Source organism: Triturus cristatus, chromosome 4_1 (assembly GCF_964204655.1).
Source record: "Triturus cristatus chromosome 4_1, aTriCri1.1, whole genome shotgun sequence".
NCBI classification, from domain to species: Eukaryota; Metazoa; Chordata; class Amphibia; order Caudata; family Salamandridae; genus Triturus; species Triturus cristatus.
This window is the reverse complement of record NC_140585.1, coordinates 624,503,097-624,526,889: the sequence shown is the minus strand read 5'-3', so window position 1 is coordinate 624,526,889 and position 23,793 is coordinate 624,503,097. Positions and strand designations below refer to the sequence as shown.

General features: G+C 42.9%; 1 protein-coding gene across 4 annotated transcripts in view; it reads left to right on the top strand.

Annotated features, from left to right (window-relative positions):
* The window catches only part of LOC146855301 (synaptotagmin-1), a 4,118,085-nt gene that overhangs the window by 1,989,880 nt on the left and 2,104,412 nt on the right, over window positions 1–23,793 (top strand). For all 4 annotated transcript variants that reach the window (XM_085652999.1, XM_085652997.1, XM_085653000.1 and 1 more), the window contains one exon: window positions 1,034–1,089. The gene's annotated coding sequence lies outside the window, so the exon portion shown is untranslated. The remainder of the gene's footprint in view (window positions 1–1,033; window positions 1,090–23,793) is intronic.

Genomic DNA, 23,793 nt, shown 5'->3' with positions numbered 1-23,793 from the left:
TGTGCTCTTCTGAAAGCAAAGGAAGAAACTTCCGGAGCATCTTCAGGAGGCCGAAACATGTTCCCATAAGACCGAGGATCTGAGATCTCAACGTCAGAACATTGTCGATCTTAATTCCCAGATTTTTTGCCTGCTGGGAGGAATGTGCCGGAGGAAACATATTAATCGGCCACCATTCCTGCCAATCAGGATCAGAGGTACAACCGAAGAAGAGTACCTCAGACTTATCTGAATTGCATTTGAGGCTGTTCAGCTGGAACCATTTGAAAACAGCCCCAAGGCACTCACGAATACATGCAAGTTTAGTAGCAGCAATCGCCTCAGTGCATAAGGCACGGTTGCCAGCAGTAATGTAAAAATGTTCTGTAAATGTGGAGTGCCTCTAAATGTGTAAAATATGACAGCCAGAGCAGCCGTGCTCCCAGCACCGAGGTCATTCTATTAATAATTGTCTCCCTATAACCGTTTGATTTTTAGCACTCAAATATCAGCTTTAAATATATCTTGGAAATTCAGCCATTTTTCTACAAACATCAGCTTATGAATTCTGAACATATACACATTTTCGTCTTTATTAAGCACTTTTTAAAGTTTGGTTTAAATACATTAATTCAACGAAGCTAAAGCTTCTAATTTAGTTCACTGGGCTGCACACAGACGAGCTACTTGCAGGTAGCTAGAGAGCCAGTAGCTCGGGAGCTACTCATTGGGAAGCTGGGTTAAAGAGTCAGTATTTGGGGATGGGGTATCCTGTGTTCAGGAACATCATGTTAAATGTAAGAAGTGATGAATATTTTGTAAACCTGGTGTACAGTTTTCATTTGTGTGCTGAACATAAAAGCATTTTCCTATGTAAGTTAAGTTATAATAACAAGACAACTCTGGTTTGGCATAAAGGACTTGATTACTGTGGCATGTGTAAAGTTGTATACTGTTTATTGAGCTGGAATGTCTTGAACAGCAGTGAAATGCAAACTACCATTTTCTTTATAGGACACTGATTGAGCTCATTGGCTTTTTTATATTTTTGCAGAGAAATGCAACCAAGATACTGAAGCCACATCCAACCGGGAATATACATTGTGAGCAGTAAGTAGTCCGGTGGACACTACCTTTCTATTGCATTTATTTTTTACTTCTCAAAAACATGGCAAGATTTACCCTCGCCACTAGACGCCAGATTCTTCTGGCCTTTCTGGATTTTGCGTGTGTTCATCACCAGTGTACCACGTCCTTTGTCCTCTGCGTCCTACGTGCACAGGAAATTAGCTCAGTCTGCAATTGATGACTTCTTCTCCTGAAACTCGATTTCATTTCACTGGAGTGGATTGTGATTCGTTTATCCTCTAATCCGCTTAGATAATAGGGCCAGATAATCTATGCAATGTATCTTTATCCAAGTTCAGAGTGAAAGCTACGCTATTACCCTTATCTCGCCGGCAAATGCGGGCTGCTCTAACAATTAGACTCAGACAAAGGGAGAAGGCCAGCCAATCACACAATCTGATCTGTTTCAGTTCCCGCTCTCCGAGATACACAGATCGCTTTACATGGGCACAGATTCTGGCTTTGTGTGACTACGCTGTCTGATTTCATTCATGAGATCAGATATGCAAACGATTGACATAGTCACCTACAACCTTAAAAAAATACGTCTGTTCCATAATGATTACTCCTCGGGATGTAATGCTTTCTGCAGCATGGAGAAATCGTCATTGTCGGCACCGATCAGCCATTGAGCAGTCAAACCTATGTTGCTTGAGCTGTTGTTATGTGCACTACCAGATCCGAACGGAATTTTAGGAACAGTATCACGCACCGAGGCAGATACACTCGTCAGACTCTTTTATAGAACGAACGCGATCACCCGCCCGACACGTTTTTTAAATGGTTGGCAGAGTGAATGCTGAATGCATTTAATGTACCACCCAGCAGCGTTGTGGGAGTCAGCCTTATTCGAGAAATGTGCTTTCACGGGGGTAAACAGAGGGGTTTGGAAGATTCCTGGCCACAGGAAAGGAGTGAGGGGGCTGCAGCTCGGTTCTGAGCGCACCCATTGGGTCTAATGCATCCGATATCGGTGGGCTCCGGGTCTTACTGAAGTGGCAAAAGTATCCATTTCCAGAAAGAATTAAATCGCATTCTGAGCCCCTGGTAAAATGTGAAATTATGCACCGCTGCTGTTTCTGGGATCCGTATTATCTTCTCCCTAGGGATTGGTGAAGCTTTTCCAAGCATGAAATATGGATGAGCTGCTTCAATTTTTATTTGAAGAATGACCTGCAAAGGATGGTTTTTTGACACCGAAAATGGGTGCAAACAAGTCAATTATAATTTCGCCTCGCAGGGCCAGGATTTAGTTCCAGTCACAGATTAGCAACAGAGGCGCGCAATGGGGCTGCCTGCGTCTGAGATGCCAATCTCTGAAATGCTCAGTGATGGCAAAAAAAATCATTAAGTGCCATTTTACCTTACGTTTTGTATGCAAGCCTCGTTGTTTTTTCTTCTGGGGCCCTTCCTACACAACTGCACACATACAGCTGGATGCCGTTCGTGTCCCTGGGCCCAGCCTCTCACATTAGTAAAGACAGCTGTCTTAAAACAGGCATAGTTTGTTCCCATGCATGGCTTATTTATTACCTTAATGTAGTACTCTATCTCTGTGCATCCCTCTGGCAGAACATGTACACAGAACCTTCCTACAGAGCATCTTAATTAATTTATCATTTAGCATATTGTAATAGAATTCGTACTTTTTAATGGAGAACAATATAATTACATGATAAATTGTATTCTGGTCATTAACATTAGTTTCATCCTATTTGCTCCAGAAACATTTTAGCAAGAACACGCATTCGTAAAAAATGTACCTGCAAATGTAATTATGCACGGCTCTCCGGCATAGTGCACACTGCCATTATGGGAAATTGAAAAGAGGACAGGCTGCATTGGGAAGAAAAAAATATGATCTCACTTTTTCAGTAACTGAATTGACACAAACTGATGTTTTCTTTAACCGGGCACTAAATATATTGAAAGTCAGTACTCGTTGGCTTTAGGGGGACAGTCTTCTTGTGTGCCTTGTAGAGCTCTTAGTGAGATTATAATTCATTTTTTTATGAATTGTATAAAAATCTGTCTATCGAGGGCTTCTGAACTCCGCTGTTCACTTTCCTTCACCCATTAATAGTATCGAGATTATGTGACAGCAAATGAAAAATGGCTACAAAACCCTACTTGTTGGAGATGTGGGGCAAGAATAGCTCAAGGTCTGTGTAATTCTTCAAAACCTTGGAATTTTGGTTGGCAGACAAATTCTCCCTGTACAAGCAGGAACCAGAATCCTAATCAGGGTAAGTCACTCTGATAGCTTGGCACAGAGCAGTCATGTTTAACTCAAGAGGCAATGTGTAAAGTATTTGTGCAACACAGTATACAATAACACAGTGATAACACCGCAAAAAGCCTCCACACCAGGTTAGGAAAAATATGCTATAATTTTATAAATGGAACAAGACCAAGACAACAAAAACCATCAGGTAGAAGTCGAGATGTGAATTTTTAAAGAATAAATGTCAAAACGGCGCTTAGAAGCAATACGGGCTTAAGTGGGGCTAAGTCAAAAGTACAGGGTGACTGTGAAGAAGTGCAGCGGAATACAGGGGCCCATTTGGAACCGCTGAACTAAAGAACCTTGACCCAGGATGCGTCTCCAAGCTAACAATACCGAGGTGACCTCCCTGACCTCTGTCTGTGAAGCCTTAAAGCTGTTGGTAACAGGGAAGATTATAGCCATTTCATCAGCTGCGAATTGTCGCCATCGAGATAAAAGGAAAAGTCTATGAAGAACTCTTTTTGAGTTGGAAGAAATCCATAAATGCACCCATAGGGTGTCCCTAGGGTGTGGATGGAGCTGGAAAAGGCCCAGCTCCTTCCTAAATGCCTTGATTTGGATAGGGTGGAATATGCTATAGTGTGCCTCAAACATACATTTTACCTGGGGAGCAACCGGTGCATTGTCTACGCAGCAAAAGCCACTCTGGATCTTTAAAGAAGATCCGTAGTGCATCCTCTATTGAGACCTCCTCAAATGAGGGAAAAGTGTCAGCCTTTTATCCCTTTTACAGTTCTCTTTACGCCACTGCGGATGGCTCTTATAGAGATCCCTCGGGATATCTCCAAAATGTCACCCTCACCTCTCTGCCTGATGTGGAGGCTTTGGCCTTGGATCAGCCTATTCACATAGAGGAGCTGATATTGGCCATATAACATCTGAAACCAATGTAGTCCCTGGACCTGATGGCTTCAGCTCACAATTTTATAACATTTTCTGTCAGGACTGCTCACTCGATTATATAATTCCTTTGCAGAGTCGGGCACCCTTACAGACTCCATGCGGAAGTCTGTTATTTCATTGATTCCGAAGCTGGGTAAGGAGGATCCTACCCTCTACTGGTCATACAGATTTATTTCTCTCTAAAATGTAGACACAAAGGGCCTAATTTATGAGAAGTGGCGCATCGCTGCGTGAAAGCAGCGATGCGCCACTTCTCGGTGCGCCCTCCTTGCAACACCAATGATGCGTCATATTTACAATATGACGCATCATGTCGCATGGAATGACAGTTACGTCAGTAGTACTGACGTATCTGTCGGCACAAAAAGTGGCACATTGATGGCGTTGGGTCAGAAGACTGACCCAACTCCAGCAATGTCCCTTTCACATGTGAAAGGGCCTGCGTCACCCTTACGCCTGCCATAAGGTGTAAGGTTTTGACACATTGGCGGCATAGGAGTGTCGTAGTGAAATCGCATAGATTTCACTGCGACACTTCTACGGGGCTTTGTTGCAACAGAATGCCCACCCTGCATACATTATATCTCACACAGGTATGATGTAGCGCAGGGCTTTACAAGGTGACACATCTGCCTAGATGCGTCACCTTGTAAATATTTCGCAACATGGCGCATGTTTTACGCCGCCGCAGGGTCACGAAAAGTGACGCAATTGCGGCACAAAACAGGCACACAGGCTCATAAATGAGCCCCATAGTTATTCACCAGTATATTAGCACACCGCCATGACTCATTAATGCCAGGCCTGATCGAACCAGATCAAGAAGAATTTATTCCCGCGCGCCAGTGCAGCAATAACACCAAGCACCTGCTGCACCTTTTAGATAAGACTCATTGGTCTCGCATGGAGGTTCTTCTTATTTCCATCAAAGTCAAAAAGTGCTCAATTATGTCCACTGGCCATACCTATTCGATACACTGCAGACATTTGACATTGGCGAGAGATATTGCACGTAGGTCCGGAGCACCTATAGTGACCCCACGCCTTGGTCAGGGTCAATGGAGTATTATCCGCTTTAATCTTCATCCGTTGGGGTGCACACAGGGCTGCACTTTGTCCCCTCTTCTTATTGCTCTGTACATGGAGCCTCTGGCACAGTGGCTGAGGGACAACCTGGGCATAGCGGGGATTCCCTTTGACAGTGGCCAACATCTTATTAGCATATACGCTGACAATGTTATTCTATCCATCACCAAGCCCATGGCCTCGCTTCCTGCTGTGGTCACTGAGCTTCCTGCTTTTTGGAGGGTCTCAGGGTTTGAAATGAACATGCAAAAGTCCTAGATCTTGAAACTCTCAGTCACGCCCTCTCATGAAGCCGCTTTGTGATCCCTGTTCCATTTTGAATGGGTGATGGACACCATACCATACTTAGATATTTCACTGGCCTGGAGTATTCCTAAAACATTGGCCACTAACTATGTGATTCTTACCTCTCAAACACGCAAAGACCTGTCAACTTGGAGCCGTCCCCACCTCTCCTGGTTGGGACGCATAGCGGCAGTCAAGATGACCATTCTCCCACACATGCTATATTTATTTCAGACTTGCTTATGTTCCCCCGTCAAACGCAATCCATTCTCTCCAATTGGACATTAACAAATTCTTGTGGGACGGTAAGAAATCCCACCTCCACAAACACTTAATGTATCGCCTGAGGCATGATTGTGGTCTGGCAGTACCCCTTCTTTTCCGCTACTATCAAGCTGCCTGTGAGAAGTTGGCCTGATATATGGTGTCCACTAGTTATAGTGGGCACCTTGTACCAGTCCAAACAACCATTATTGATGATAGGTTTAAAGACAACCTTTATTGAAAGCTATCCTAGTGGTAGCTATGGAGAGCAGTCTTCAGGCTAAGTCTTGAAGGAGTGTAAAGCAGCTTGGTTTACCAGATCATAACCTCTTGAATTACTAAATGAAAGGAGAACCACACAAGGTATATATAAAATATATGTATTTATTTCTAAACACTCACTACTAATCTCTTTATGAGATTAGAGTCCAAGATACACAATAATACAGTTCTAAAACAACAGTAAATAGCACAATATACAATGGGCCCTAGGGGCGGACCAAACCATATATTAAGAAAGCGGTATAAGAACCACGACTTGACTAGACACAGTGCCTAGAGCATGTAGAATCGCTGGGACCCCAAGGAACTGCCCAAGGTAGTGACACAGGAGGCCCACGGGGGACGTGTGCAGTGTGAGAACACTGGCGCGAGCCCCATACTATTCTATGGGAAAGTTGCGGTTGGAATTTTAGAAGTTAAGGACACTTAGGAGAGGACTTTGAGCAAACCCCTTTAGACTTAGGGGGTTCTAGGGCCAGCACCCACGGGAGCACCAAAGAACTCTAGTTACCTCACCCAGGGAAGTCGGTGCATAGGTGTCAAATGGTGTCGGGAATCGTCATTGATTCCAATGGTGATCTGCTGCAAAGTGCTGCTGCCGGGAAGGAGAAAAGTGTCCGGTGTGATCCAAGCCTGGATCGAAGATCAGAAGAACCTGAAAGAAGAGGGGACAGAGTCTGGGTCACTTGCCAGTGAGCACGGGCACGGTCAATGAATGCCCATCGATGTCGGGTGATTCAGGTGCGAAGAGGTGAATCTTGACTCTGCAGCCATGAGGACCAGGAGGCGTCGATGATGACCAGGAGCTGGATTTGAGCTGTCCCACAAAGGATGTCGAGTGCTGCGGTGTCGGTGCCCGGATTGGACCCAACAAGCCTTGCCAACAGCAACCCACGCAGAAAGAGAAAAGATGCTTTGGTGCGGACCAGCAAGGTCGATGGAGAGTCAGGGCACGTCTGGAGCAACCAGGTAAGCCCACTTAAAGTTAAAGTTCCCTTCACAGGGACCCACCAGTTGACAGACCAGGGATTGCGAATGGACCTCAAGAGAAAACACAAAGGGTCAGCTCACGGAACACTCGTGGAGTGTAGGCAGGCAATCTTCGGAGCAAATGCTGCTCGGGGTCAGGGATAGAAGTAACCCAAAGCTCAGCTGCAGGAGTCGTTGGAAAGCTGATGTTCTTGCAAAGTGACGCGGTGTCCAGGGGTTCGGTTTGCACGGTCGCCACGAGGGATACGGGCCTCAAACTTGCTCTGGGCACTGATCAACCTCTAAGACCACGGAAACCCACCTCCTGTGTTGCAAAGTTCTTTGAGTCCAGCGGGACCTTCGGAGATGCAAACTGGTCTGATGCATCTTTGGTGCCCTCCTTGCAGGGGAGTAACTCCTTTACTCCAAGGGAGATTCTTCAGTCATCTAGTTCAATGTAGATCGTCGAAGTTCCAGGATTCAGTATCAGAGTTTCGTACAGGTGTATCTAAAGTCCTGTAGCCAGGGGTTCCTATCTTATACCCAAGGAAGGGGTGGGACAAACTCTAGGGACCCACCTATGGGAGGGTCAGAAAAGAGGGGTGGCTACACCCAATTCTTCAGTCCAGTTTTGCGCCAGAGCAGGGGCTGGTAGCCCCTGCAACCGGTTTGAGCTGGACTATGCACAGGGACAACAGGGGTGACTTCAAAGCACTTTTGGAGTGCACCCACCCAGCCCCAATACACTAAAGCCTGTCTGGGAGTTGGTGACACCTCCCTGTGACAGGAAACCTATTGTCCAGGCCTCCCCTGCTGGAGTTTCGTCCAGCAGCAGGAGGTCAGACTCGTGTCTGTGGCTGGCAGCATCCATTTTGTGATGCCAGGGCTCTGTTAGCTGGAATCGGGTATACCGGTGCTGTCATGCCTCTCCCTCTAGATGGGTGGGATCATACTCCCACACCAGTTACTGGTGTGGGGGTATGATTCCAAGGTGTTTGACACCAAACACGACATGTTTCCGTGCAACCATCCCAAAGTTAGCATTTACCGTTTGGTTATAATGCACTTAAGAGTATATGGTTTGGCTGCATCACAAACAACCCCGCAATAAAGGTTCCGGAGGCTGCAGATGGGCTCTGCTCATGCATGGGCACCCACTCACATAAAACCCAGCACCCTGCCTTCAGGATTAGTAAGGCCTGCCGTAAAGGGTGACTGATAGGTTTATATGTGCAGTGATATGGAGAGACATAATGAACCTATATCTCAGTAAGGGATGCATGCTCTACCTTACCCAGGCTGCAGTAGCAGTCCTGTGGTGTCATTATTGAAGGCTTCCCAGGGGTGGCATAATACATGCTGCAGCCCCTGGTAGGTCTCTGGGGTACCTATGCCCTGGGTCCATAGTATACCATATACTAGGGACTTATAAGGGCACCCCAGAATCCAATCTGGAGTGTACCTAAAGTACTGGTAATCAATTTAGAGAGGAAGCAGCTAGGCTCGGGTCCTGGTTAGCTGGGTCCCAGCCAGACTAAAGTCGAAAAACAGTGAAAAATCAGCAAAAAGTGGGGGTAACTATAAGAAGCAGATCCTACTCTCCTACACTGCCCAATTTAGATTCTTGGTGGAATGGAATCGCCTCCTCTCCGAGAGGCACTGAACCTTTATGGATAAAGCAGTCACTGGTAACAATATATGGAAAGTTTGGTTCCCCGTAAACACTGGGCTTGGGCCCTCTACTCCTCCCCAGTGACAAACTGCACACTTAAAATATGGGCATCCATGGCGATCAGGGCCTGACTGACAACCTTCCCTTCCCCTATGACCCTGATCTTCACGAAACCTGACTTTGTTCCTGGGAAGCAACCAGAGTTATTCCGATGTTGGTGAGATGGGGGCTGTAAACGAGTGGTTTGCCATTTTGATAGTCAAGTTTTCAATGGAGCCCCAAACATACCAATGTTCTAATGAATAGTACAACATAGTACAAGACCCGGACAACACACTGGCACCTGTTGAAACTTTGAACTGCAGCAAAGGCATAAGATACCAATGAACAGTACAATATAGTACAAGACCCGGAAAACACACTGACTCATGCCAAAGTGAACTGCAGCAAAGGCATAAGATACTTTCTCAAAGAGTCTTCAGAAGCAAAAGTATTCATGTTTTTGGAATACATTGCAATTATTTTGCAGTCATGTATCCAGACCCAATCTGTCACTATTCTGTTTTTATGAGGAGAAAAAACTACATAACACTCAATTGCTGATGTTGCTTTGAATACCATGTTTATTTCTAAGGACAGCGGTTCTTAGTGGGCTCGTTTTACAGAAGATGACCAGCCATCAGTTCAGATAGTACGGCATCAAACCGGCATTGCAGCATTCAAGAGGAAAACAGTCGAGGACTTGACACAAAAAAGAACGCATGCTGCCCCCAGGTGGTAAGTGGATAGTATATTGGACTGTGACTGTGATTCAGAACTGTCATCGCAAGGTCAAACGTTCACCACTAACAATTCCTCATAAGTCATTCTCATCGGAAGAGTCATGGTACTCTATATTACAGGATAAGGGTCGTTTATACCTTCATTGCTATATACCAGTGCCTTAATTGGAAATCTCAGCAAAGATGTCAAGACTTGAAGTCACAATGACCCTCTTTGTTCAATGGCTTGGCAGGATTTGATGAAGATTTGACCTTGCAGCCATGAGAGCCACACACTGGCACTGTCTGATGTAATGACAGAGAGCTTTAGTTTCTGTTCTTATGACAATAACAAGCTGGGCAGGCAGGAATGTCACTAGAAAAACATAATTAACTCATCTGATGTTATGAAAAAAACATAAAATGCTCTTATTGTTTGGTAATATTTTTATATTTTTACAATCACACTATTCACTGATGCTCTGGATATGGAAAATAAATATTTAAAAAGTGCAGGAGATGGGCAGAAATATTCTTGATCAACTTCCTCATTCCAGACAACATACATCGATGACAATGCCGTCGCAAGAGCAGGCACACATGAACTGGCACTCCATACAGGTGCATATCTTACCTTCAGGAAGCGGTGGGCAGTATAATTCTCACCATGTGCCAAACGATGTGCCACACTTATTTTAGCTGAATGGATAAAAGATTCACCTTCAGACACTTTCATCAGAACACTTCTGGACAGGTCAAAATCTTCCTCTTAAATAATATTGCCCATAATATTGCCTTATTGTCTATACTGCAGGGTGCATTATATTTTAAGGTAGGACATGCCAAATGTAAGCTATTTTTAAAGCAACAAGGCTGGCAGTTACATAGGAGAACAACAGGTTACATTATTACATTTAACAATGAAAATTCTGTTTGGGTAACAGCTAGAAATATAGTTCAGACGATTTTAAATACCTATTTAAAAGTAACTGTAATGGTAAAATCAAATTATAAATAGCTATAAAGGAACAGGTACTTTTAGAAAGTATCCTTTTCCCTGCTTAAAGCCTCTGAAGGCCTATTTGTAAGAGCTCCAACTGTTATCTGGTACCGGAATAGCCCACTTGATGAGGTGTGAACTTGTTGTTACGCCCTCTTGACAGGATGGCCTCTGGGCTGGGCCTAGGAACCTGATTAAATTCAAAAGGAGCTTCACTCCCATAAGCAAATGTTAGCTGACTCCAGTCCCTGCTCTTTTCCTTTGTCCCCCCAAAGTCAGGCAGTCACCATCCCCATTGGGAGGGGAGCTGCTCCTAGAACTAGTTGAGAAGGAACACAGAGCATGAGCTGCTCATTTCCGTGGTCACACCGGTGGGGAGGGCACAGGATCTCTTAACATGTGAAAAAAGGTTCTCCCATCTTGGTTTTAGATAGAGAGGGCAATTGTGGGATTGTTTGCAGAATGGGTAGGCTTACCCCAGAAAACCATTGGTCAGAGAGTAGCACGAAGCCACAGGCTTCAACCCTCCCCCACAGACTGGATCTAGGTATAAATGTGGTATCCCTAGTATCCTTGTACAAACACTTTGTGGACTGTGGAAAAATAGAAGAGGACTGGACTTGTTGCCTGTGACTTAATAAGATCCTAAAAGACTGGACTTTCTCTCCCTCTGTATCATAAATGGGGTTACTGGTTAAGGAGAGTGAAACCCTGCTCAAGCAGCAATCACAATTCCTGCCAGGGTGAGACACAAGCAAACCCTAAATTAACCTGTGCCTAACCGCTGGTAGCTTAAAACAAAAACAGTCAGGCTTAACTTACAGGCAATGTGTGCAGTATTCATGCAGCACTTCGAACAGTAATAAAGTGAAATCACAACACAAGAAATGTCCCACACCAAAGTAGAAAAATAAAGTAAAATAGAGTAAATTATTCGAAACAAAATGATAAAATCCATCCAGTAGAATCAGAGGGATGCAATAGTAAAGATTTCAGTGAAAGTGCAGGCCAACTGCGATGGAGTGTAGACAGGATACAGGTATCCAGTAAGGTCTGCTGAAGAAAGTACCTTAAATCCTGGTTGCGGAGCATTGCAAGATCCTGCGTTGAGGATGAGTTGTGCAGAGGTGGGTCTGGTGAACTGTGGGTAGCGATGCAAGGTCCTGCATTAGGCATGCATCATGCAGGTACAGTTACACTGCAAGGCCGCTAGGAGATGTGTCAAGCTGCATTGGTTCTGCCCAAGAGACCACAGGTGGGCTGGCAGAGCACCTGCAGGCCCACTTCCAAGGATTCAGGACTATGGTGGCACCATTGTGGGGCAGGACTCACAGCAGCCAGAAACCTGGTACTGTTGTCAAGGTGGCTGGAGCCTTTCCTGTCTCTGAGGCTCTGATCAGGAGGCTAGCCAACTACCCTTTGAAATCACTCTGGTGGTCATAGGTTCAAGATGCAAGTCCAGTCTTTTTCACTCAGGCACCAGGGCAGCAGAGTAGCAGTCTGTCTTGCAGCAGCTGTCTCTGAGCCTTCCACAGGTCCAGAGGTGTACTGAAGAGTTGGGTCTGAGGGTCTTGGTGCCAGCTTTGAAGTAGGAGAAGTTTCTGGAGGTTTCCACCCCAGAGGTGTTTGTAATTTCCTGCCTGCCTTTCCTGGCTCCAGCTTGTCTGTGGGCACAATAAACTGATGTGAAACCCTTTGTGAGTGTGCTGAGGCAGAGTCTTTGTGATGTTCTAGTGTGGTAGTTGACAGTTCCTCTCTCTCATCAGGTCCGAGATGTTTCATCCAACTAACACCTATTCCCCCTTTGTGTCATTGTCTGGAAGCAATACACAAAGACCAACTCTCAGCTACACCTAGTCATGTGACTCAGGATACAGGCTGCAGGCACCAAATGATTAGGACAAGAAAATACCAACTTTCTAAAAGTGGCATTTTCAGAATTGTGACTTATATTCCAACGTTACTATTAAATACGTTTGAAATTACAATTCTTTAGACACCAAACTTGATATTCAAACCTTCTCTCCATTGAAAGTTATCACTTAATAAATGTAATAAGGTACACAAATGTTATCCTATGGGAGGGTTAGGCCTTGCAGTAGTGAAAAACAAATGTACTAGTTTTTCACTGACAGGACATGAGAAAATAAAACATTTACATTTCTCTCTTATTAAATACAGTGCACCCTGCCCTATGGGCTACTTTGAGCCTGCTCTAGGGGTGGCTTATAGGTATTAAATAGGAAGGATTAGGCCTGACAAAATGTTCATTTTGCCAGGTCGAAATGGCAGTTTAAAACTGCACACACATGCTGCAATGGCAGACCTGAGGCATGTTTGACAAGCTATTGAAAAGCGTGGCACTATTAGTGCTACTGACCCATTTGTAGCATTTTGTTTACAGGTGATTGCTACATGTAGTACCACTTTACTAGGGACTTAGGAGTACATTAAATGTGTCAATTGGGTGTAAGCCAATTTGAAAATGATTAAAGGAAAGAGCACAAGACCTTTAGCATTGGTCAGCAGTGATAAAGTGCGCAGAGTCCTAAAAGCCAACAAACAGGATCATAAACAGGAGGACTGAAGGCAAAAAGTTTGGGGATGAATCTGCAAGGAGGGCCAAGCCAACTCTCTTGTAACCATGACAAAGAAGTGGACTCCAGGAGTCACAAGACTAACCTTCTGTTTTAGCTACCGGGACCCAACAAGCTTCAAGAAGCCTTTATCTGCAACTGCCCCAGCTGACCAGTTTAATCTGGACCTGCCATGAAACCTCCAGCTGGCCTCTTCCGGAGTGAGTCTGGACCCCCAAGTGCTGTCCCCATGGTTCAGGACCCTTGGCTGGTGTGGCGTCACAGTGTACTCCTCCTGTCATCTCCTGAACCTGGGGCTTAGAAACTTTTTCACATTAAGAATCTCCAGAAGACCGGGGACCAACCTGTCAAGCCAATTAGATAAAGCTGTGTTGCTGCTGTGCCAAAGATTCAGGTTCCTCCCATTCTGAGCCTTTCCACAGCTGCAAATCTTTTTCAGCTGGGTATCATGGAGATTATATCCAGTCTGGTGGCGACCTGACTGGCTGCAACCTTCAACCTTGCCTCTTCAAAGAAATCTGAGCTCCAAGAATCTAAGGGCCTGATTTAGATGTCGGCAGATAGGTTACTCCGTCACAATGGTGGCAGATATCCCGTCGGCCAAAATCTAAATCCCACATTATCCTATAAGAATTAGATTTTGGCAGACAGCATCTCTGTCACTGTTGTGATGGAGTAACCCCTCTGCCAAAATCTAAATCAGGCCCTAAGTCTCAATGTAGAAATCTTCACTGGCCAAGGCCTCAAAAGTATCTGGCTGCTGAGGGTCCTTCTCCAGACATGAAAGTCAAATTTCTACTGCTTTGAGTTTCCAGTAAAAAGTGAATGGTTTTATTGGCACCCCATTCAATGGCTATCTGATGTCGTGGAACCCTCATCGGCCACAGCCTGCTTCCTTTCCCTTGCTGAACATTTTTTACTTCCATTCCAGAGACGAAGTCCAAAGGTAAAACGTACAACTAGGTTAAACCTGTTTCTGTGTCCGATCCCCTCTTTACTGAGAAACGCCTACCTGGTGCCTAGGTACCAGTCAACTGCAACCAGATAAACACAGGTAGCGCTTACTGCTTTTTTATGTTGTTTTTAAATTAAACTTTAAACATTCACGTAGAGCTCAGGTTCATTTAGTGACTTTAGTGATTCACCCTAGCAAGGGTTGTGGTTATTACTTGAGGTGGGTAGTTGCCAACCCAAATACTAATCCAATTTCATACACCAATGCTCCACAATCATTCTGCCTACTTTGAACATTTCAACCTTCAGTCCTGCCTCTTACTTGTAATCCTCTCCTCTAGGCTTTATAACTTCCTTCTATTAGGTTTAAATCTTCTATGCTTCAAAATAACATATGCATGGCTGAAATATATTTTTGTCAGACATTCACCTTTGAAAAGCGATGAAAATGACAAAACTGTAAATATTGGGGAAAATGATGTTCAGAGATTAGATTTTAGATAGCCTATTTGGTATGATGAATACACAATAAACAGATAAAGCATATAGAAGCATCCACAAGTTAGTCAATGGATACAGAAAACACAGCATAGTTAGAGACAATATCTTGGACAGGTGAGTATTTTTATAGTTCTTAACTTAGGTTTGTTAAGGATACAATGAAGAGGAACACGAAGTTCACCTCCAAGCATAGAACTGACCATCTCAAAATAGTCACAATCTGAGTACGAGTTAAAATATCTTGGGAACAGGGGGCACGGGGCAGACAAAGGTAATGCTTCCAGCATAATTGTGGAAATTAAATGTATTGTAAGTATGTATGTATGTATGTACGTATTGTATAACTGACTCTTAAGGTCCTTTTTAGGTCTTGCTGAGTCAGCGCGCATGCGCTGCTCGGAGAGACATTTAGCAGGTGAGTTTTTAAAGTGCTGCTGGCTGGCCTAGCGCTTGCGTTCACGAGAGCGTGCACGCGCGCATCCGGCAGCTTTCTGTGCCCGAGGCGCCATCTGGAGCTTTAACTTTTTCCGCCGTCACGCACGCACCGCTGCTTTCAATTTTGCTGTCCCACTCATGTGTTTGCTGGCGTGCACCCCTGCTTTTATGTTTTTCCCGCGATCGCGATCACTTTCTGCGATCACTCATCAGTTTCACTTTCGCGGCCAACGCTTGTTTCCCGCGGGGCCAATGCTTGTTTTCTCAAGATTTATGGTGCAGATTCCAGACTGTTTACTTTCACAGGCTGCGCGCAACACATTTCCCACCAGCAACCCCCCCACCATACACGCAGGAGGTGTATATTTACAGGTTGCTTTGTGTGCTTTTCTTAAAATATTTCTTATTCCGATGCCCGATTATTTGCTTTTTCTGAACACTTTGTGTGCTTTTTTTCCACAATATATATGGCTCCGATCTCCGATTCCATACTGTTTACTTTAAGAAGCTGCGTGCAACCCGTCTTCCACCCGCAACCTCCATCATGCTCACTGGAAGCGTGCCTTCTTATATATGGCTCCAATGCACTTTTCTTACATTTTGGGGAGTGCTCCATACCATTTGCTTTCATGGGCTGTGTGCATTAAGCATTCTCTTAATTATTGGGCTGCCTACAGAAGCCTCACAAATACGTTTATTTTGGAGAACGACCCATACAGTTGATTGAAATTAATATTTCTTGGTCCGATGCCTAATTGTTTTCCTTTTTCTTAACGCTTTGTGTGATTTTTTTCACAAACTTTTTGGCTTCGATGTTTGAGTCTTTTATTTTGGTGAACAAACCATTCTGTTTACTTTCACAGGCAGCGTGCATTTGCCAAAACTTAAATAATTGTTTTACCTGCTGATGCCTCCGTAGTACGTTTAGTTTCACGGGCTGCAGAAGCCTCTCAAATAGGTTAATCTTTTTCACCCCAACAACCCTTTTCTACCCCCCCACCATACACACAGGAGGCTTGGCTGCGTGCATCTACAGCTTGCTTTGAGAGCTTTTAACAATATTTCTGGCTCCAAGACCCTCCTTATAAGGTACCTTGGTTTTAAATTTCACCTCTCCCCTTTATCTAATATCTCCATTTTATAATACCACCAGTAAAAGCACAATATATTGACTTTATTAAGAAACAACTCCTAACACTTTAATGGAGTTTCAGTAATTTAGATTGTGCAACCACTCACAAAACTACAAATTACAATTGTTTTATTGATAATCACATATGCGAAACCTAAGGCATTTACCAATACTTGTTATTCAACACTGCTCCTACTTTCCCCAAGTACTGAAATCCATTATGATCGGTCGAACCTTAATCTCTTACTTTTCCCCAGTTTTACTGTTCTTCAGAAAAAAAGACACCTTTCAGAAGCATTTCCTGACCATGTTTACTTCTTTTTAATTGGTACCATTCATGGTTGTATTTGCCTGAATTTGTTGTATGTCGTGTAAAATATTGGAATAGCGCACTTTAGCCCTGATTTTTTCTGCTCCCCAGGGAAAGTCATCACTAGTGCTGTGCTGAATAATCAACATTGTGCCACTGAGTGATGTAGAGAGAATGTGACATTTTTAAACAAGCATTGGCATAGCCAATAGGCCTCGCCTTTGGGACCTTATAAGTGTTTAGCCATGCAACGGTTGATGTCGTTGTACCAAGGATATTGTGCTACATAACTAAATACTTATAAGGTCCCAAAAGCGAGACCTATTGGCTATGCCAATGCTTGTTAGGTCTGGTATTAGCCAAGACCTTTGGATTTTACTAACCGTATATATATAATATTCTTACAGGGGCTTTCACCCAGCCCTCTTCTTCAACCCACAACATTATACAGCATGGGGCAGCTGGTCAGCCTGCTTCAGTCTTTGGCTAACTTCACAAGATGCACATACACACAAAGTAGTTCCCCAATACAAGAGGTTTCCTATTGCAATATGTGCTGTTTAAGACAAAAGCATACATTTTTGCTTTAAAGCTATTTTTTTATATATATTTGTGGGATCTGGCAGCTCCCTCTACAATAACATTTTATAAAAGCAATTAATAAACAAAACAAGAATTAGCAAACTCTGAAGGCTGGGCAAGCACCAAGTTATTGGTTTTGCCAGTTCTTATTGACTATGCATACTAGAGCATAGCCCTTCTCCAACAGATAACAATTGCAGAGAACGGAATGTTACTATTTATTATGTGTGTTACATTTTCCTAGAACATCTGTGGTTCAATGGAACAATTCCTAAATCTCATTTGCCATGCTAAAGGAGAGCAGGATGAAATATAAGGGTGGAAGATTACTAAGAAGGCTTTATTGGCAAACAAGCTTTGGAAAAATCAATAGTTCTTGCTTGTATTTTGGGGACTGAAAAGCATTTAAATTTCTGCTGCACTGGAAAAAGAAAGAAAATGTGTGCTGCTTTTATCGAATATACCTATGTTTTAACAAATGTAATATGTGATGATTCGGTATACTTTAAGATGTAAAATAATCCCTCGTGCTTTGGAAAGAAAACACATTGTAGGAGGTTGAATGTAATAGCAAAGAGCCCATAGGGTAAGATAATAAAGTGTTATTTCTATGGGTGGGGCCAACATTCTCTTTATGTACATTACATAAAAAATGCACTGGCTGGCCAAATTAAAAAAGAAAAGAACAGACAGTATGGAATATGGAGAAGGAGATTAGTGTCTCCTTTAAAAATGTAGGGGGTAAGCAGTGCTTAATTTGAGCTGGTGTTTTCTGGAGCTCGGCACCGGCACTTAATTGCAATCACTGGCATTTATGGCAGTCTGCCACATGGTGCCGCTGTTTGTTTGACAAGCACAACAACAGTTGTTTATCATTTCAATATAGATTAAACATTTGTTCGTATATAGGATGGAAGAGTGGGCCAGGGAGACCATTTTGATCCAGGAGCAGTATGGCTTTCAAAGCAGTTGGGGCACAATAAATCAGTGCCTCAATTTAAGTCTGACCATAGATAAATATACCAGAGCTAAGGGTGGCCAGACCTTTATGGCGTTCATGAACTTAGCAGCAGCATTTGACTGCGTGAGCCATTCCAAACTATAGAACATAATAGAGATTAAGGTAATTGAGATAGCAATAATTAATTTCATTTGTCAACTGTATTCCAGCTCAACCGCATGTGTTCGTTATGGTAAAAACGGTGAATGTAAGCGACCATTTAGGATCATCAGGGGAGTAAGACAAGGGGGTGTCCCTGCCCCTTTTTTATTTGCAATCTATACAAATGGGGTTGAGGCAGCCTGCAATGGGTCAACACCAGATGTTCCTAATTTTAATAAGCTCAATGTACCGATATTCGTTTATGCTGATGAAGCGTTTTTTTTTGCTAGAATGGGTCTGGCCCTCCAACGTTTAATAACAGCATGTAGTCTTCATGTCCTCAATGGACCTGAGGTTCAACATATCTAATTCCTTTGTTCTCATAACAGGGGCCCTAGTGATGGAGAGGAGTATAGCAGCAATGTCTTGCTTCGCCAAGTAGCTGGGTTCAAAACCTCTTGAGCCAATGAAAAATATATATCAAGCAAATACAGTATCTGCTGTATCTTATGGGGAAGGAGTGTGGAATGTGGCTCCCGTACCTCAACTCCAAAACCTTGAAGAGAGATTTTTTAAGAGATTAGTCTCCCTTCCCAGCTCTTCTCCAAATTACATCTGTCATCTAGAGCTGGGATTAATCTACGTGTCAGATTCTATAAAGCTAGCCCCGATTATGCAATGGCATTCCATATGACATAGAGACACAGGAAACTTAACACAGTCTTTCATAAACAACTGCCTAAAATTAGATAACAATCATAAAACCACTTGGCTCCAGAATGTGAAGTCAACTTTGACTGCACTGGGGTTAGCGGAAATATTCAATGACCCTAGTGCATGCCAGAAGATCTCGAAGCAAGAACTAAAGGCCATATATTTATCCAAGGCTGCCTACAACCGCCAGGAAATCAACCGCGCAAAGCAATCAGTTATGTTATATCAAGTGACACCACCAATATTAGTGCGGGAATATTCTTATTTAGAAACTATCGGATTAACGCAGCATCGATACATCCTGTTGAGGCTCTGTATGAACTCAATCCCCTTGATGTTGGGCTTTCCTGCAAAGAAGTTTAGCCATACTGATCTGACACTTTGCCCATGCGATCACAGCTGAAAGCAGTCTAACCTCCACATATTCATATTTTGTGGTTTTTATAAGGAAGAAAGCAAAAATGTAGCCTCCCAATTTTAGGACAATGTAAATTCAAGCAATGCCGTTCGCATTATATTTCTTAAAGAAACTTTGTGACTCTTTTATGTGCTTTTCAATAGCTTCTTTCTTATGGGCCTGCCTAAGAAGAAGAACGTTTTTGTAGCCCTAGTTTTTCCAAAGGTGACTAGGAGGTGTTTCTGCCGAAAAATATGGTCTGTTTTTTATTGAAGTCACATTGTGGGGACCCTCTGTTATTATTTATTTCCTTTTTACCTGATGTTTTGAATAGGGATTGTGCATCATAGTTTTTAAGGTTCTTTTACTCATTGCTGGTTTTGTTTTTTATCCCATTTTAATCTTTGTTAAGGTCGTGAAATATATCAGCACGGTAAAGTATATAGGGTCACAACACGTGGCTCTCTGCATAAAGGAATGGACTTTGAGTCAAATGTTTACATATTTATTTTTATATGTGCTTTTGTACTTTTATGATCTGCATTTTAAATAGATCGAATAAAGAGATTGATTGATTGATTAAACATGACTAATACCTGCTGCTAGAGCCATTCTTATAGGTTTAGGGGCCTGAAATAGAAGTGTGACACTTGCACGAGTGTGATGGTTAGTAGTTTGGTTGTTACTGTAATTGTCAGAACTGACAGCAGCAGCAATGATGGGTGCAAGCGGAAGTGGCCTCCTGATGAGGGCCATGGCACGTTTTTTTTCACAAATCAAGCATTTTGGCTCTGGGGTAGGTAAAAAAAAGTGGCGTTCGAAGAAATAAAAATAAATATTAATGTCGTTTAGTCATGCTTTTCGGTTGTCATTTAGAGAACTGGGGTAAATTACTTTCATGCATGTCTCCACAATATGTACACTCTTTATGTGAAAGTGAGTAAACAGTTACACTGTTGTGCTAATTTCTATTAACGGTGCATTTAAAACTCCTTCTCGTGTAATAAAAAAAATGTCATTGACTGTCACAATGTCAATAGCGTCATTTAATAATTCTCTCGTTGACATGCATGTGAATATGTTGGAAATGTAAATCACGCTAAGCTTGTGAACCTGCCTTTCTTAGTAGCTAAGGTCTGATATCACATTAATTGTCATTTCATTTATGATTAAAAGGCCCCACTTATCGAGATTCATATTATAGAAGAGCCCCTTCCTGCTGCTGTGATTTAGACATAATGGTTGCTTAAAGGATGCATACTACAGTGTTGCCACCGTGACAAAAAGTCCCTGTTCATCATCTTCAGAGAGTTAAATGCACTAACATTTCATCTGCCATTACACATATTTATGATTTATCACATCATTGACAGCTTTGATCAGCTTTAATAGCCTTCTGGTTAACGAGAGGCCTACTACCACTATTGCTTGTGTATAATAAAGACAAATGCATATGTTCAGAAATAAATGATAACATTTTAAAACCCACCAATTGCCATAAAAAGGGTCTGGCAGAGCGGTGGCCTGCTGTCGCGAGATCAGAGTGGACTCATTCTGTTGAAAATAATTGTGTGGGCAGTTTCACTCCATTACTTCGAGGGGAATTGAATTCATGTTTTACTTATTAGCTCGCAGGCATCCCGGCAAGTAATAGAATTACAGTATGTTTATTCTAATTTATCCTTTAGAAGGAACAGCATTGTGGAATATTCATGGGACATGTTCCGCATTACTAATGACGGCTGCATTCTGGGAAAGAAGCAGAGCAAATCTTCTGTACTTTCGGTTTCAAAGCCACGCATCTGCGAGAATGTTTCCTAGTATTGTCCAGTAAGTGACCTTTGTGATCTTTAGTCCCGAGATTGCTGAAGTAAAACCAGACGGAGGACGGAATTTGTGTAGAATAGTGATGTCCAAGGGCAGAGGAGAGGCCACATCGAACCCCTGCTGCCGCTAACGTTTATGAACTTCGCAGATATCGGGGAGGACTGCTTTTAAGAACTACTGAACCTACTATAGATGTTTGAGGAAAACACATGTGCAAGGGGAATAATGCTCCCAACCCTGAAAACTGGTATAATGGCGCATGTAGGAAAGCCAAGAGTGAGCTCATTGTTGCTATTAAATCTAAAATTCAGCCCGATGTAGTCAAGCACAGGAAGCTGTACCAGTCTGTGATATCTAAAGCCAAGAGAGAATGGGAGTGCTCTCTTTCGTCTGAATTGCATGTAGGAATATCCAAGAAAGACAATAAATCATTTTGGAAGATAGCAGCTGGCTGTTTTAATGGTCATCATTCGACCCTTGATTTTTGCATTCAGCCACAAGGATGGACGGCCCATTTTGAACAGCTCTACTCTCTCAAATGTGACACTAACGAGAGCGATTCAAAGGCTATTTAACCCAGTTTCACTTCCAAAGCTGCCGATTTGTCCTCTACCCTTATTGAAACACTATCATTTCCTCCATCCCTGGTCGCGCTATGCAGACAGACTGCCTAACGACTTATATAGGGAAAATCCAGAAATCCGGGGCCCTCCATCAGTCTACTCTCCAACACAATCTTGGCTGGTATGAAGATTGCACTTTCCTGGAAACTAAACGAATCTATTACCATCTACAAAAAAGGGAACAGCGCTAACCCGGCCAATTATAGGTCAACATGTCTAATTGATTCCCTACAAAAAAATCTTTGCAAGCAGGTACTGGCTCGCGTACAGGAGTGGATTAGGGATGAGACCAAATTTACGGACTGGCAGGCAGGCTTTAGGCAAAATGTGGGTACACTGGATCAGATGTTTCGCTTTGCATGTATGTACTTAAGAGAGGTGATCATATGCAAGGTTAAACTTTATGTTGCCTTTGTCGATCTTCGTACATCTTTTGACCTAGTGACCAAGCTAGATTATGGAAGGTTTTTGAAGAGATGGGACTACCAGCTCCCTTATTGGACATCATTGTGAGGCTATATACCGATACACCTGCCCAGGTGAAGTGGGGGCAGACGTGGCCTTGACTGACCCGATCCATATTTATCAGGGGATCGGCAAGGGTGTGTTCTGGCACCCACACTTTTTACGTTGTACTTAAATGGTGTAATCCGCTTTTTAGACCGAGATGGGTGTGATGCACCTAACATAGGTGGGCAGCGGGTTCGTGCACTTCTTTTCGCAGACGATAATTTGTTAATTTCTAAATCACTGCAGGATTTACAACAACTCCTATTGCTTCCAATTCCAATTCCAACTCCTTTCCAATTGTTTTGTGTGGATCGAGGCTTGGAGATAATATCTCCAAGACCAAATGCATGATTAGTAGTAGACAGATGTTGACACTCTGCAAGAGGAAGATGTTAGTGAGTGATACCATTTTAGATGTAGTGCCAAGTTTTGAGTACTTGGGGATCAAATTGACCAAGAACCTATGTTGGGCACCACAGGTGGAAAAAGCCCACTTATCCTTGATTCAACACACAGCACATATAGGAAAGGTCCATAGGAAAACATCAAAAAGGGTGGCTCCAGCACTGGAAATGTATAATGTGAAGGCCTTAGGGGTGGTTCTGTACTGCAATGAGCTGTGGGGTTATTCTCATATCGAGGGCCTAGCCATATTAGAGCAACGTTTTTAAGAACTCTACTGAATATACCTGTAAACACACCATTGACCCCTCTTTATTTAGACTTGGCCCAAAAGAAAATTGCCGTGAGGGTATTAAAGATCTTTTGGTCCCCAGTATGCACGGAAAATACCATGGCTCTGTGCTATGAAGGATCTATTTTAGAAATTGAAAATGGATGAATATTGGACCACTCCCAAAAGCATGTGTTTGATTGGCAAGGCCAGTATAAAGGGACTTTTTTGGGAAAATGTTGCAGTTAATAATGTTAGGCAGAGCAAGGGCTCTCCTTCTGTGTCTTTTATTGGACGCAAAACATTGGGTTCTGAAACGTCCATTCATGTTTTGTTCTTTGCCCCTTTTATAAACAAATAAGTGTAAAATGGATGGATCCTCTGTGAAAAAATTGAAGTTGGAGGGTGCTCAGGAAAACGTTCATAATATTGCAGAGTGTAACCAGTCAGATTGTAGTCTTTTGTGTGGCCATGTTTTTAAGGCTTTTTGGATTAAGCAAGCAAAACTTATACAGTCTGCCACAGATTTGTTATACAAATTTTTATAATGTGTGAGATGCTGTGTTGAGACATTTGATATCCTATAGATGTAGGTACCATTTGTGATTCTGATATCCTTAAACTTTTAGTAGAGACTGTGTAATGAATACCAGCGCCTTTTAATAGTGTTTTTTAACCCAAAAGATTTATTTATCGTCATATTTAAACATTTATTTTTTATGTATTTGTCCATTGTGTTGTTTGTTCACACTTTTATGATCCATTGTGATCAAAATAAAGGGGCTCATTATGATAGCGGAAGGGCCGTTACCATAAGCCC